General features: G+C 44.7%; 1 protein-coding gene across 11 annotated transcripts in view; it reads left to right on the top strand.

Moving 5' to 3' along the window:
• Positions 1-12,859, top strand: part of NCAM1 (neural cell adhesion molecule 1) — an 88,226-nt gene that overhangs the window by 28,614 nt on the left and 46,753 nt on the right. The gene's annotated exons all lie outside the window — the stretch shown is intronic.

Here is a 12,859-nt window from a genome sequence, read left to right on the forward strand (position 1 = left end):
GGAGGGCTGGGCTGCTCCAGTCCCCTGAGAAGCTGCTGGAGATCCCATTAAAAGCTGGGTTAATTGGGAGCTGTCTGCCCTGCTCAGCCCGGCCCCGAGCAGCTCCACAGCTGCCTCTCCTGGGAGCTGCTTCAGTGCAGGAAATACAAATTCAGGACAAGGACTTGCACAAGGAAAAAAAGGCCAAAGCTGGAACGGGGAAAAGGAATAGATTCCTTTAGTGATAACTGAGTTTAGGTTGGGTGCAGCTCAGACCAGAGTGTGACGTTGCTTTGCTGATATTTTATGCTGTCTTTAGCCAGATTAGCTGTAAAATAAAAGGTGAAAATGCAGGTTTTTTACAGAGCACAGGGGCTGCTGATTGTGTCCCTCTGCCTCGCTGCAGTTTATTATTCCTGGCATGCAGCACAAACCCACTGAGGAGTGCTGCGGTCACCCTGGGCAGTGAAATTCCTCTCTTGCCTTTGCTGTAAGAAGTTTTTTTCCACTCCCGTTTTCAGCCTGCTGCTCCCTCAGATGTGGCAGTGCAGTTGTGCTGCTCTGTCATCCTCCGTCTCCTTTCCTTCCTCTTGTTTTATCTGTCCTTGTCTGTCTTGTCCTTCACTCCGGCAGGAACAAAACTCCCTTTGTGGCTGCAGAGCCGGTGCCAAATGCCTGGAATAACTGCAGCGGTGCGCGAGTGAATGTAAACCATAAAAGGGCCAGTAAATTCCTTTTAATGCCATCCTATAACAACCAGAATTCCCATTTTAATAACTGGGGCAGGGCAAGGCTTGACCTGGTTGTTTGGTGCGAGCATTCGCTTGCTTGGCTGGGTTCAGAGATTGTGTGCTCAGCTCTGCAGCCGTTTGCTGTTAATGATGCTGCATTCATTAACATCCTAATGAGAGCCTGGGCTCCCTTCCTGGGCCAGATCCTTCCCTTACCTGAGTCCCTGCTCTGGAGTGCAGCTGATTTATTGTGCCTGGGGAGGGGCACTGGGGGCACAGAGATCAGCCATTGCTGATAATTGATTATTTTACTTATTATTAATAATAAATAACGGACAAGAATTTATTATTATTATTATTATTATTATTATTATTATTATTATTATTATTATTATTATTATTATTATTATAGATGTACATAGAATACATTGTAATAATATATTATAATACATATATACATATTATTTATACATTATATGTACATATAATATATTATAGTACACTATGATAATATGTTATAATACATATATACATATTATTTTTACATTATATGTACATATAATATAATACATTGTAATATATTATGATACATATATATAATACATGTATGTATACATATATACATATATAATATATTATAATACATATAATACATTATAATATGTTATATATGTATACATGTATACATACATGTATTATATATGTATATATGTATTATATTATATTGTAATACATGTATGCATATATAATACATGTATGTATACATGTAGACATATATAATATGTTATAATACATATCATATAATACATTATAAGAATATAATACATATATACATATATAATACATGTATGTATCCATATATAATATATATTTCAAGGTTGCTGTTTGCAGCGTTGCACAGGAATCTGCTGTGCCATTTCTGAGGTCCCCATGCCCAAACTGAGGCCATTCATTATTCAGAGAGGATTTGCTCTTAGTGCCAGCTCTGCCTCGTGCTGTGGAACTCCTGGGTTGGGTTTGCATTTTGGGCTGACCCAGGCAGGGCAGAAGGAATTTGGGATGAGTGGACAAGTTTTCCTTTCCCATCAGTGGCTCTGGGATAAGGAATGTTGGTTGTTTTACCTCTCTTGGTCTGCATTGTGCTCGTGCTTCTGGCAGCCTGTGCCAGCTGCTTTTCTCTCCTGGGGAGGGGCCACGTTCATGGGATTTCATTGTGGGACCCAGGAATACGAAAATGAACCCTCCCAGCCCCACTGTGGCCTTCATTCCAGCAGCAAGCAGTTGTTAGTGGCAGCAGAAATCCATCCCAGAGATGCAGAAATAGCAGTGGCAGAGCTGGAGCAGGCTCTGGGCAGGGGCCCCATCTGCTCCTGGTAAAAATGTGGGGAGAGAAAATGCAGAAAATACAAAAAATACAGAAAATGCAGAAAATACAAAAAATACGGAAAATACAGAAAAGTGGTGGCTGCTCCCACTCCTCCCTTTCTGCATCAGAGTCTCAGGATATCCTGAAGCCACAAGGATCAGCCAAGTCCGGCTCCTGCCCTGCACAGACACCCCAAAATCCCAGCAGAGAGAGGAGTTTGTGCAGCAGAAAGTGAATTAATGTTGCTTTTCCATTTGCTGAACCAGCTTTGATGCCAGCTCTTTCTCCCTCATAAGGCACCCTGGAAGATGGGAACACCAAGTCCTTTTTGCCCTTCCATGGCCATTAACCTCGTGTTGTCTGCCTGAGTCCAAGTTTTTTCTGAATTAGAGTGGAAAATGCTGCTGTCCTTGGGTGCAGTGCTGGTTCCTGGCTCTGTAATGCAGGGCACGGGTTTGTGCTGGGATTTTGGAGAATTTCATTTGGGTGAAAGAGGGCAGGGTTGGAATGCTGTGCTGTGAGTGCCTGACTTGTAGGCACAAAGAAATTTGGTTTAATTTCACTGAAATTTGGTTTAATTTCACTGAAATAAAGGCAGTTTGGCTGTCCTGAGCTGTCAGAATCCAGATTATCCACAGTGAATCTTGGGGCTGAACTGAGCCATTCCTGCAGGTTTTGCCTTTATTCCTTTCTGGATCCTTTGAAGGAGCAGATCAGCAGAGTGCTGCTTTCTGACCTTAAAATACATGGTTTAGGAGGGCAGAACCCCATCCATGTGTAATTCAGGAAACTGGCAGCAATCCCAGTTTTCATGGACACTTACAAAGGATTATTTCATGTGCTTGCTGGGCCGGGGATGAAGGGAGCAGGGCTGAAGATGTTTTCCTTTTATTTTTCTATAAGGAATGCTCAGTTCTCCACTTTTATTGCCACTGAAGAATGTCGGGGACATTGCTCATCCTGTCAGGATTTTCTGCTGCAGCCTAGACCTGTTCTTTATCCTTTCTGGCCTTATTTGCCCCAGTTTCCACCAGTATTGTTTTTATTATAAACCAGAAAACCTGCGCTTACTTTTTATTGTCAGATAAATTCAGTAGGTTTTGATTTGTCTGGGGTTTTTTCCTGATCTGTGTTGATAGGACAGGGTTTTTATATCCAGGTTTTCTCAGGGAAAAGGTGACATCCTGAACTCTGGTTTTTGGGAGATGGTGAGAAAAGGACCTTGCAAATAACCAAAGGAATGTGGATAACAAAGAACACAATTTATTATTTAATAGGAATTGTTGGGAAGAAGGTATTCCAGTTTCATCCCTTCCAGAACCTTCTGCCATGGTGCTGCCTGTCCACAGATTTGATGGGCAATGTTGTGTTGTCCCAAATGAAGTTTTGCACTGATCAGATTCCTTTTTTCAGCCTCAAACAATGGGATGGCAGCATGATATTGGATCTGGGATGGTTGGACAATGCTGTGTTTTCCCAACTGAATTTTTGCACTGATAAAATTCATTTTTTCAGCCCGAAATTATGGGGGGACTTTGCAGTGTGTGATTTCCCCTCATGTTCCCCTGGTTCTGGAATCAGGGCTGGGATTTGGGCTGGAAAAGCAGAGATTGGCTCTGGTGGTGGGGATGGCAGCAGGATATTGGATCTGGGATGGTTGGGCAATGTTGTGTTGTCCCAAATGAATTTTTACACTGATCAAATTCCTTTTTTTCAGCCTGAAACAATGGGCAGAGTTTGCAGTGTTGATTTCCCCTCGTGTTCCTGGTTCTGGAAAAGCAGAGATGGGCTCTGGTGGTGGGGATGGCAGCAGGATATTGGATCTGGGATGGTTGGGCAATGTTGTGTTGTCCCAAATGAATTCGTGCACTGATCAGATTCCTTTTTCCAGCCCGAAACAATAGAGAGACTTTGCAATGTGTGATTTCCCCTCGTGTTCCTGGTTCTGGAATCAGGGCTGGGATTTGGGCTGGAAAAGCAGAGATGGGCTCTGGTGGTGGGGATGGCAGCAGGATATTGGATCTGGGATGGTTGGGCAATGTTGTGTTGTCCCAAATGAATTCGTGCACTGATCAGATTCCTTTTTCCAGCCCGAAACAATGGGGTGGCAGCAGGATGTTGGATCTGGGATGTTCAGCTGTGCCTCTCACCGCTCCCTGGGGATGCTTTAAAGCAAAGAGCAATTAATGGTGGTGATTGCAGGAGGGTTTTGGTGGGGCAGGAGTGCTGGCCAGGCTCTGACACTCAGCACATCGATCCCTGCTGCGTCTGCCTCTGCCTTGGTCACTCTGGGGACATTTCCATTCTGCTGCTGCTCTCTGAGGACGTTTCTCTGACTCCTGCTGCCTTCTCTGGCTGTTTTCTGTATTCCAGAGCAGTGCCGCTGTTCTTGCGCTGTCATTTCACACCCAGGGAGTGAGGGAGGGGAGGAATCCAGCAGGAATCCTCAGGTGCTTTAAAGGTCTTTGCCCTCACAGATCACTGAGCATCTCCTTCCATTCTGTTCCCTTGCGGTGAGCAGTTTTACCCTGGAATTCCAATTAAAACATTGCAGCTACCAGGAAAACGTGGCAAAGCTGATGGCATGAGAGCCCTGTTGTTAACACCAGTCAAAGACATCGGTGTTCAAAGTCATCTTGAGATTTTGGGAGTTATCAAAAGTCACCCCTGAACATCCTGAGATGGAAGGGACTCAGAAAGATCACCCAGTCCGACTCCTGGCCCTGCAGGGCTGCCCAGCAATCCCACCCTGTGCCTGGGAGTGGTGTTGCCAGAATTTGGGAAATTCAAGTGCAGAATGAAGGAAATCCATGTGAAGAATTTGGGAAATTCAGGTGCGGAATTCGGGAAATTCAAATGTAGAATTTGGGAAATTCAAGTGCGGAATTCAGGAAATTCAAGTGTAGAATGAAGGAAATTCAAGTGTAGAATGAGGGAAATTCTTACAAGTAGGAGTAAGTTATCCAGTTGTGTTTGGAGATCACTGGAGATTTTCCTTTGGTGCTTTCTTGGAGTAAATTCTTGCAAATCTTGGAGTAAGTTCTCGCAAGTCTTGGAGCAAATTCTTGCACATCTTGGAGTAAATTATTGAAAGTAGGAGTAAGTTATCCAGTTGTGTTTGGAGATCACTGGAGATTTTCCTTTGGTGCTTTCTTGGAGCAAGTTCTTGCAAGTCTTGGAGTAAGTTATTTGAGTTATTTACTTGGAGCAAATTCTTTCAAGCAGGAGTAAGTTATTTCAAGGAGTGTGTTGCTTGTAGAGACCAGGGGAGGTTCAGAGCTGAGCTCCCAACACTTCTCTTAAATTTTGGGGCACAAAAGCTCAGCTGAAGCCTTCTTTGTGAGCCTTGCATAGCTGATGGGTTGCAGTGATTACATTTCTCGTGTTTGTGAATTCTCCCCGGGTTTCCAGGAGCCTCCCCAGAGGCCAGGGATGAGGGATTGAGTTTTTCCTTGGCTCCTGGCAATCTGGGCACTGTTTATCCTGTCACTCACAGCTGATGCTCAAGGCCCTTGCACCCCCTGGCTGGGCTCACATTCTTTTTGTTCCTCCCTTGGCATCACCAATTTCTGAGCTTCTGTAAATGATGTCTAAATGTGAACTGTTCCTGTTATTGAGGGCTCTGATTTATTGCCTTCACCTTGGCTGTGTTGTGCCAGCCACAGAGCAGTGAACAAACTCAGTTCTCTCTGCCTGAAGGGATTTTTGGTTCCTATGCTTGCTGAGCAAATAGGGCAGTGGATTATTCTTCCCAGCCTTCTGGTTTGGTTATAATAATATTCCAGTTTTTATTAATGATTCTGGTAGTCCTGATGATGTTCTGGAGGTTCTTTCTCTTGCAGTTAACACACACTGGAAATGTTCCCACAAATTCCAGTGGCACTGGAGATGAGATCAGAGAAAAGAATGAGAAATAATTCTTATCTTCACTTGTTGTACTTGTTCTGAACTTGTGGGATGTGTTATGGAGATTTGGTTACCAAAGGGTGGTTTCTTAATTTATCAGTGGTGATATTCTACAGATTCTACACATGAGTTTCCTGAATTCTGCACTTGAATTTCCCAAATTCTACACATGAATTTTCCTACATTCTACACATGAATTTTCCTACATTCTACACATGAATTTCCCTCATTCTACACATGAATTTCCCAAATTCTTCACATCAATTTCCCTCATTCTGCACATGAATTTCCCAAATTCTTCACATCAGTTTCCCTCATTCTGCACTTGAATTTCCCAAATTCTACCCATGAATTTCCTTCATTCTACACTTGAATGGTGATGGCGTTTGGATTGCAGGACCAATAAGGTCTCCTTGTATTGTGTTTATAAGAGTAATGGGGTTTTTTTTAATAGAGATTGGTTCGTTTTCTGTGAACCATGGAGCTCATACTAATTGTTGTCCCTTGTGACAGCACTTGAGGATGAAATCTGGGGCTGGGGAGAGTGGGGTTTGCAGGGAGCAGGGGGTGCTGCCTGTGAAGAAGAGGAGCAGCTCCTCCCTGGAGCCCCTCCTGCCTGACAAACAGAAATTCTGTGCTCCCTGCATGTGAAAAATGGGGATTTTATGATTGGCTTTTGGCAAATATTCACGACTGTTATCTGTGTTGTGTTAGAAAGTGATGCTCTGTTAATTCTCTTAAGTAGTGTGTTAAATATAGTTTTAGGTTATATGTTAAAATAGAAACAATGCTGTGTAGGATACTTTTTTAAAGAAAGGACTGGCAGCGAGATGGCAGCCACAGGACACCTGAATCTTTCAGAGAAAGAGAATTTATTGCTCCCTTATCAGAAGAAATGAACTTCTTCCTGCCTTGCTCAGTCCTGAAGATGCCAACAGGATTCAGAGGCAGAAGCTGACACTGCCCAGCCAGAATCCTGTGTTTGAATGGAATTTATGCATCATGGATGAGCTGTATGAATATGCAACAGGCTGTTGCTTTTAAGGGCTAATGTGGATCCTTTTTTGGGCTAATTTTGGCCAGAAAAGGTTACCCGGACTGTCCATAACCCTTTGTTTCTATTGTCTCATATTGTCCTAATCCAAATCGTCCAAATTATTATTACTCTAATTATATTGCTATTTTTCTAACCATTTTATTACAATTAAACTTTTAGAATTTTAAAAAGAAGTGATTGGCATTTTTCACTCTGCAGGATGCAGTTTGTGCTGCTCAGCACCCTGCCAGGACAACCTGGAGCAGCCTTGAGTCCTGAGCTTTTACAAATCCTGCTTTCCTCATCTGCTCCAGCTTCTTCCCTGTCACCCACCCAGAATTCTCTTCCAGCACAGGATTGTAACTTGCTTGGTTTTTAATTAAAGTTGTCCATTCTCTGATTTAATGGCTCCATAAAGCATCCTGGCTTACCCTGCCTCAGGTAAATGAAAATATTTGCTGTGGTAAATAGGACTATTAGTTTTATGATCCATAGCAATAAAAAGCTTTTATCAAGAATGTCATCAAAAGAGGCATAAAATTGTGTTCCATGTAAAAAACACTGAGATGTCTGGGAAGCTTTACTGCAATCCATAAATTTCTGTAGGAAGAGGTGTTAATAGGATCATTTTTTGCTGTGCCTTGTGGTAATTTAAAAATTAAAAGCTCTTGTGAGCAGATCCTGTACAAGGAAATGACGGGGTCACAAAGTGGACATAATTGGGATTATTCCCTTTTCCTTGCACAGATTCCCCACATCAGCCTGGCCGTGTCAGTCTGTGCAGGAGCAGAATAATTCTGACTGAGATGGAGCAGAGGAGAAACCTCCCTGAGTTCCCTGCCTGTGTTTTTGTACTGCCTGGGCCCTGATTTCAGCTGGGTTTCCAAGCACACCCTGCCCTGGCACTGAAATAACGCCCAGGGATGGGTGGGCTTGGCTGGGAGAGCCCCCCTGTCCCTTGGGGGGTGTGCTGGGCGAGCCCCCAGGGCAGGGCCTGGGTTCTTTGATAGAATAAATTGAATTATGTTGCCTCTGGAAGTGACCAGCAGCTGGTTTTGCTGCAGCAGGGGGTGAATTGCCCTTCTGCCACCCCCAGCATCCGCCAGGTCCTGCTGGAATGGGGAATTGCAGTGGAAATGGGGAATCCCAGTGGAAATGGAGAATTGCAGTGGAAATGGGGAATCCCAGTGGAAATGGGGAATCGCAGTGGAAATGGGGAATCGCAGTGGAAATGGGGAATCCCAGTGGAAATGGGGAATTGCAGTGGAAATGGGGAATCGCAGTGGAAATGGGGAATTGCAGTGGAAAATGGGGAATCCCTGTGGAAATGGGGAATCCCAGTGGAAATGGGGAATCCCTGGCCCCCTCAGCCAGGGCCACCAGCTGGGCTGGGTGTCCTTGTTTTAGGATGTCCCACCCCTGAAGGTGAATTCAGTGTCTTTATTTTGGGGTATTTCCCTTCTGAAGGTGGCTTTGGGCACACCTTTATTTTGGGGTGTCCCTTCCCTGAAGGTGAATTTGGTGTCTTTATTTAGGGATGTCCCTCCCTTGCAGGTGGCTTTGGGCACAGCTTTATTTTGGGGCATCTCTCTCCTTTGGGCACATATTTATTTATTTTGGGATGTCCCCCTCCTGGAGGTGGCTTTGGTGTCTTTATTTTAGGGTCTTCCTCCTCTGAAGGTGAATTTGGTGTCTTTATTTAGGGATGTCCCTCCTCTTTGGGCACACCTTTATTTTGGGATGTCCCTCCTCTGAAGGTGAATTTAGTATCTTTTTTTTTTCGGGGTGTCCCACCCCTTTGGGCTCGCCTTTATATTGGGGTGCCCCTCCCCTTTGGGCACACCTTTATTTTGGGGTGTCCCTCTCCTTTGGGCACATCTTTATTTTGGCTGTCCGTCCCCTTTGGGCACACCTTTATTTATTTTGTGATGTCTCTACCCTGGAGGTGGTTTTGGTGACTTTATTTTGGGGTGTCCCTCCCCTGAAGGTGAATTTGGTTTCTTTATTTTGGGGGGTCCCTCCCCTTTGGGCTCACCTTTATTTTGGGGGTCCCTCCCCTTTGGGCACACCTTTATTTCGGGTGTCCCTCGCCTTTGGGCCCACCTTTATTTTGGTGTGTCTCTCTCCTGCAGGTGGCTTTAGTGTCTTTATTTTGTGGCATCCCTCCCCTTTGGGCACACCTTTATTTGGGGCGTCCCTCCCCTTTGGGCACGCCTGTATTTATTTTGTGATGTCTCTGCCCTGAAGGTGGTTTTGGTGACTTTATCTCGGGCTGTCCCTCCCCTTAGGGCTCACCTTTATTTTGAAATGTCCTTCTCCTGAAGATGAGTTTGGTGTGTTTCTTTGGGCTGTCCCTGCCCTCGGACCCCTTTATTCGGGCTGCTCCCCCCAGGGCTCCCCATCCCCTCCTCCCGTTGCTGGCAGATTTTGGGAGCGGTTTCCATGGCGACGGGGCGGGAATGGGATGCGCAGCCCAGCTGGGATCAATCCCAGCTGCCGCCGCCTCCTCCTCCTCCTCCTCCTCCTCCTCCTCCTCCTCGCCCGGCGCATTTTTAATAAAGTGACCGTGCACAGGAGCCTTGTCTTTGTCTTGTTAAGCCTTTGTTGTGCGTTAAACCCCCGGGGTTTGCGCCGTAATCTGCTGCAAATCCCGCCCTTGCTGCCCGGGCGTTTCTGTCCTGATGGATTTTATTGCTGGAATTGGGTTTAACTGGGGAATCGTGGCTAGAAATGAGGGAAATTAAAGGTGCAGCGTGTGAGAATGGAGCCAGGGGTTCGGTGACACCTGAATTCGTCCCTGCTGGGCTTTGTTTGCCCAGATATTCTGGATGTTTTGATTCTGGTTTTGGTTGTTTTTGTTTTTCTTTTTTTTCATTCTGGGTTTCTTTGGTTTTTTTTTATTCTGGGATTTTTGATTCCGTTATTTTTATTATTCTGGTTTTTTTGATTGTGTTTTTTTTTTTATTCTGTGTCTTTTTGATTCTGTTTTTTTTAATTCTGGGTTTTTTTTTTTTATTCTGGGTTTTTTTTTTAAATCTGGACCTTTTTGATTCCGTTGTTTTTTGGTTTTGTTTTGTTTTGTTGTTTTTTTTTTTTATTCTGGGTTTTTTGATTCTGAATTTTTTTATTTTAAGTTTTCTCTGGGCTTTGTTGCAGTAATGCATCATTACCTGGGTTACCTGTGACAGGAGCACAGGATTCCTGCTCCTGGGGACACCCTCCAAGGCAAACCCCATCCAAATTCCTTCCTGGGCTGAGAGTGAGAGAGAGAGAGCCCCTAGAACTGAGTTCAGCCCTTAGAACTGAGTTCAGCCCCTAGAACTGAGTTCAGCCCTTAGAACTGAGTTCAGCCCCTAGAACTGAGTTCAGCCCCTAGAACTGAGTTCAGCCCTTAGAACTGAGTTCAGCCCTTAGAACTGAGTTCAGCCCCTAGAACTGAGTTCAGCCCCTAGAACTGAGTTCAGCCCTTAGAACTGAGTTCAGTCCTTATAACTGAGTTCAGCCCCTAGAACTGAGTTCAGCCCTTAGAACTGAGTTCAGCCCCTAGAACTGAGTTCAGCCCCTAGAACTGAGTTCAGCCCTTAGAACTGAGTTCAGTCCTTAGAACTGAGTTCAGCCCCTAGAACTGAGTTCAGCCCCTAGAACTGAGTTCAGTCCTTATAACTGAGTTCAGTCCTTATAACTGAGTTCAGCCCCTAGAACTGAGTTCAGCCCTTAGAACTGAGTTCAGCCCCTAGAACTGAGTTTAGCCCCTAGAACTGAGTTCAGCCCTTGGTGGGAGCTGCAGTGTGGGCACATCCCTGGGGATGTGAGTGTGGGGTGGCCCCAGTGCTGGAGTGGGGTGAGGATTTCAAGGGTTGAGGGTTTCAGGAGGTGAAGATTCCAGAAGGATTCCAGATGAGTATTCCAGGTGAGGATTTCCGTCCTTGCTGAGCTCTCGGAGTCAGTGCTGAGCTGATGGAGGCTGAAAAGGAGCAGTGCTTTTGTGGGAGGGGAGGGATGTGAACTCCCATTTATCTGAGGGAATAGAACCCCACGGTAAATCCCTAATTTGGTGTATTTAGTGTTCCAGGATACTCCTTTTGTGGAGCCAGAGCAGTGTGAGCGCTCACATTCCTGTTCCAGGTGTGTCACCTTTAGAATTTGGGCAGCCACAGACTCAATTCCCAATAATTCACTTTATTTCCTTTATTTCCTTTATTTCCAGGTACAGCCTCCTGCCTTAAGCTCAGCCTGAGCCCAGCAGGGACACAGCCTCCCTGCCTATTAAACCACGGCTTAATTTGAGCTCATTTCTTTTGTTGAGATGCAAAACTAATTATATTGAACTACAGATGAACAGGAAGTTGCATTAGCAAATTTGTTGTCTTTTCTTTTTTTTTTTTTTTTTTTTAATCAATGGGGAATTATTCAGCATTTTTTGGGGGCTGGGGAACTTTATAACCAGATAAAAGATACGGGGGAGGGCAGAGCTATAAAAAGTGTTATTGTGTGATTATGAAGAGGCCTTTTAATGCAGTTATTATGTGATGCTAAAAAGGCCTTTATTGCTTGAAGTTGGAAGCAGAATACAAATGGGCTCGCAGTGTCTATTAAACGAAGGGTGGAAAAAATAGTCCCCATTTCCCTGGGCTGCAAAGCAAAACTAACGATTAAACAGCGATTAAAATCAGCAGAGCTGGCTTTGTGTGTGAGCTCCCAGCCCGAGCTGAGCATGGGGATGATGGTGAGATTGCAGGTGTGAGAAACGCCAATCACTTGCTTTCTAAAATTCCAGAAGTGTAATAGTAATAAAATGGTCATAAAAATAGCAATATAATTAGAGTAACAAAAATTTGGACAATCCGAGTTAGGACAATATGAGACAATAGAAACAAAGAGTTTCGGACAGTCCAGGTACCTTTTCTGGGCAAAATAAGCCCAAAAAAGGACCCACATTAACAGAGGATTAACCCTTAAAAGCAACAGCCTGTTGCATATTCATACAGCTCATCCATGATGCATAAATTCCATTCAAACACAGGATTCTGGCTGGGCAGTGTCAGCTTCTGCCTCTGGATCCTGTTGGCATCTTCAGGGCTGAGCAAGGCAGGAAGAAGTTCATTTCTTCTGATAAGGGAGCAATAAATTCTCTTTCTCTGAAAGATTCAAGTGTCCTGTGGCTGCCATCTCAGTGAGCATACCTCATTCCTCTCTTTAAAAAAGTATCTTACATAGAATAGTTTCTATTTCAACATTGTGTTATAACCTAAAACTATATTTAACACACTACTTAAGAGAATTAACACAGCATAACTTTAACATAACACATCCCATATTCATGTGAATATTTGCCAAAAGCCAATCATAAGGTATGAATGTTTCACAGCAGGCACAGCCCCTTGTTGTGGGGACCTGTTTGTGCAGATGACGGTGGCTGGGGCCATCCCAGCTCCCATTGTTGCTTCTCCTGGAGAGAAGGGCTGTGTCGGGGGGTTGTTGGCTGAAAGAACGTGCTGAGGAAATGCTGATATTGCTGTGCTTTCCCCCTGAGGGCAGGCAGAGCTCCCCCAGCTCCAGGCTCAGTGCCTGACCCCCAGCCCAAGTGTTTCCCCAGCACTTTAAGCAGTGTTGCCATTGGCACGCACAGCCAGGTTTTAATTTCTGAACCAATGCTTGTTTCTCACAACCCCAGGTGTGCTTGGCAGCTGGAATAATGCCTCTGTGGTCTGGAGGTAAAATTAGCTGCTCTGGGAGAGAGATTTTCAGCTTTTCGTGCACTACATGAAAGCACAGAGGGTGTTTTCCAAAGAAAACCGATTTTGGCGTCCTCAAATTCAACTTGACCCAGGCTTGTTAGGC

The sequence above is a fragment of the Ammospiza nelsoni genome, chromosome 24 (genome assembly GCF_027579445.1).
Source record: "Ammospiza nelsoni isolate bAmmNel1 chromosome 24, bAmmNel1.pri, whole genome shotgun sequence".
Taxonomy (NCBI): Eukaryota; Metazoa; Chordata; class Aves; order Passeriformes; family Passerellidae; genus Ammospiza; species Ammospiza nelsoni.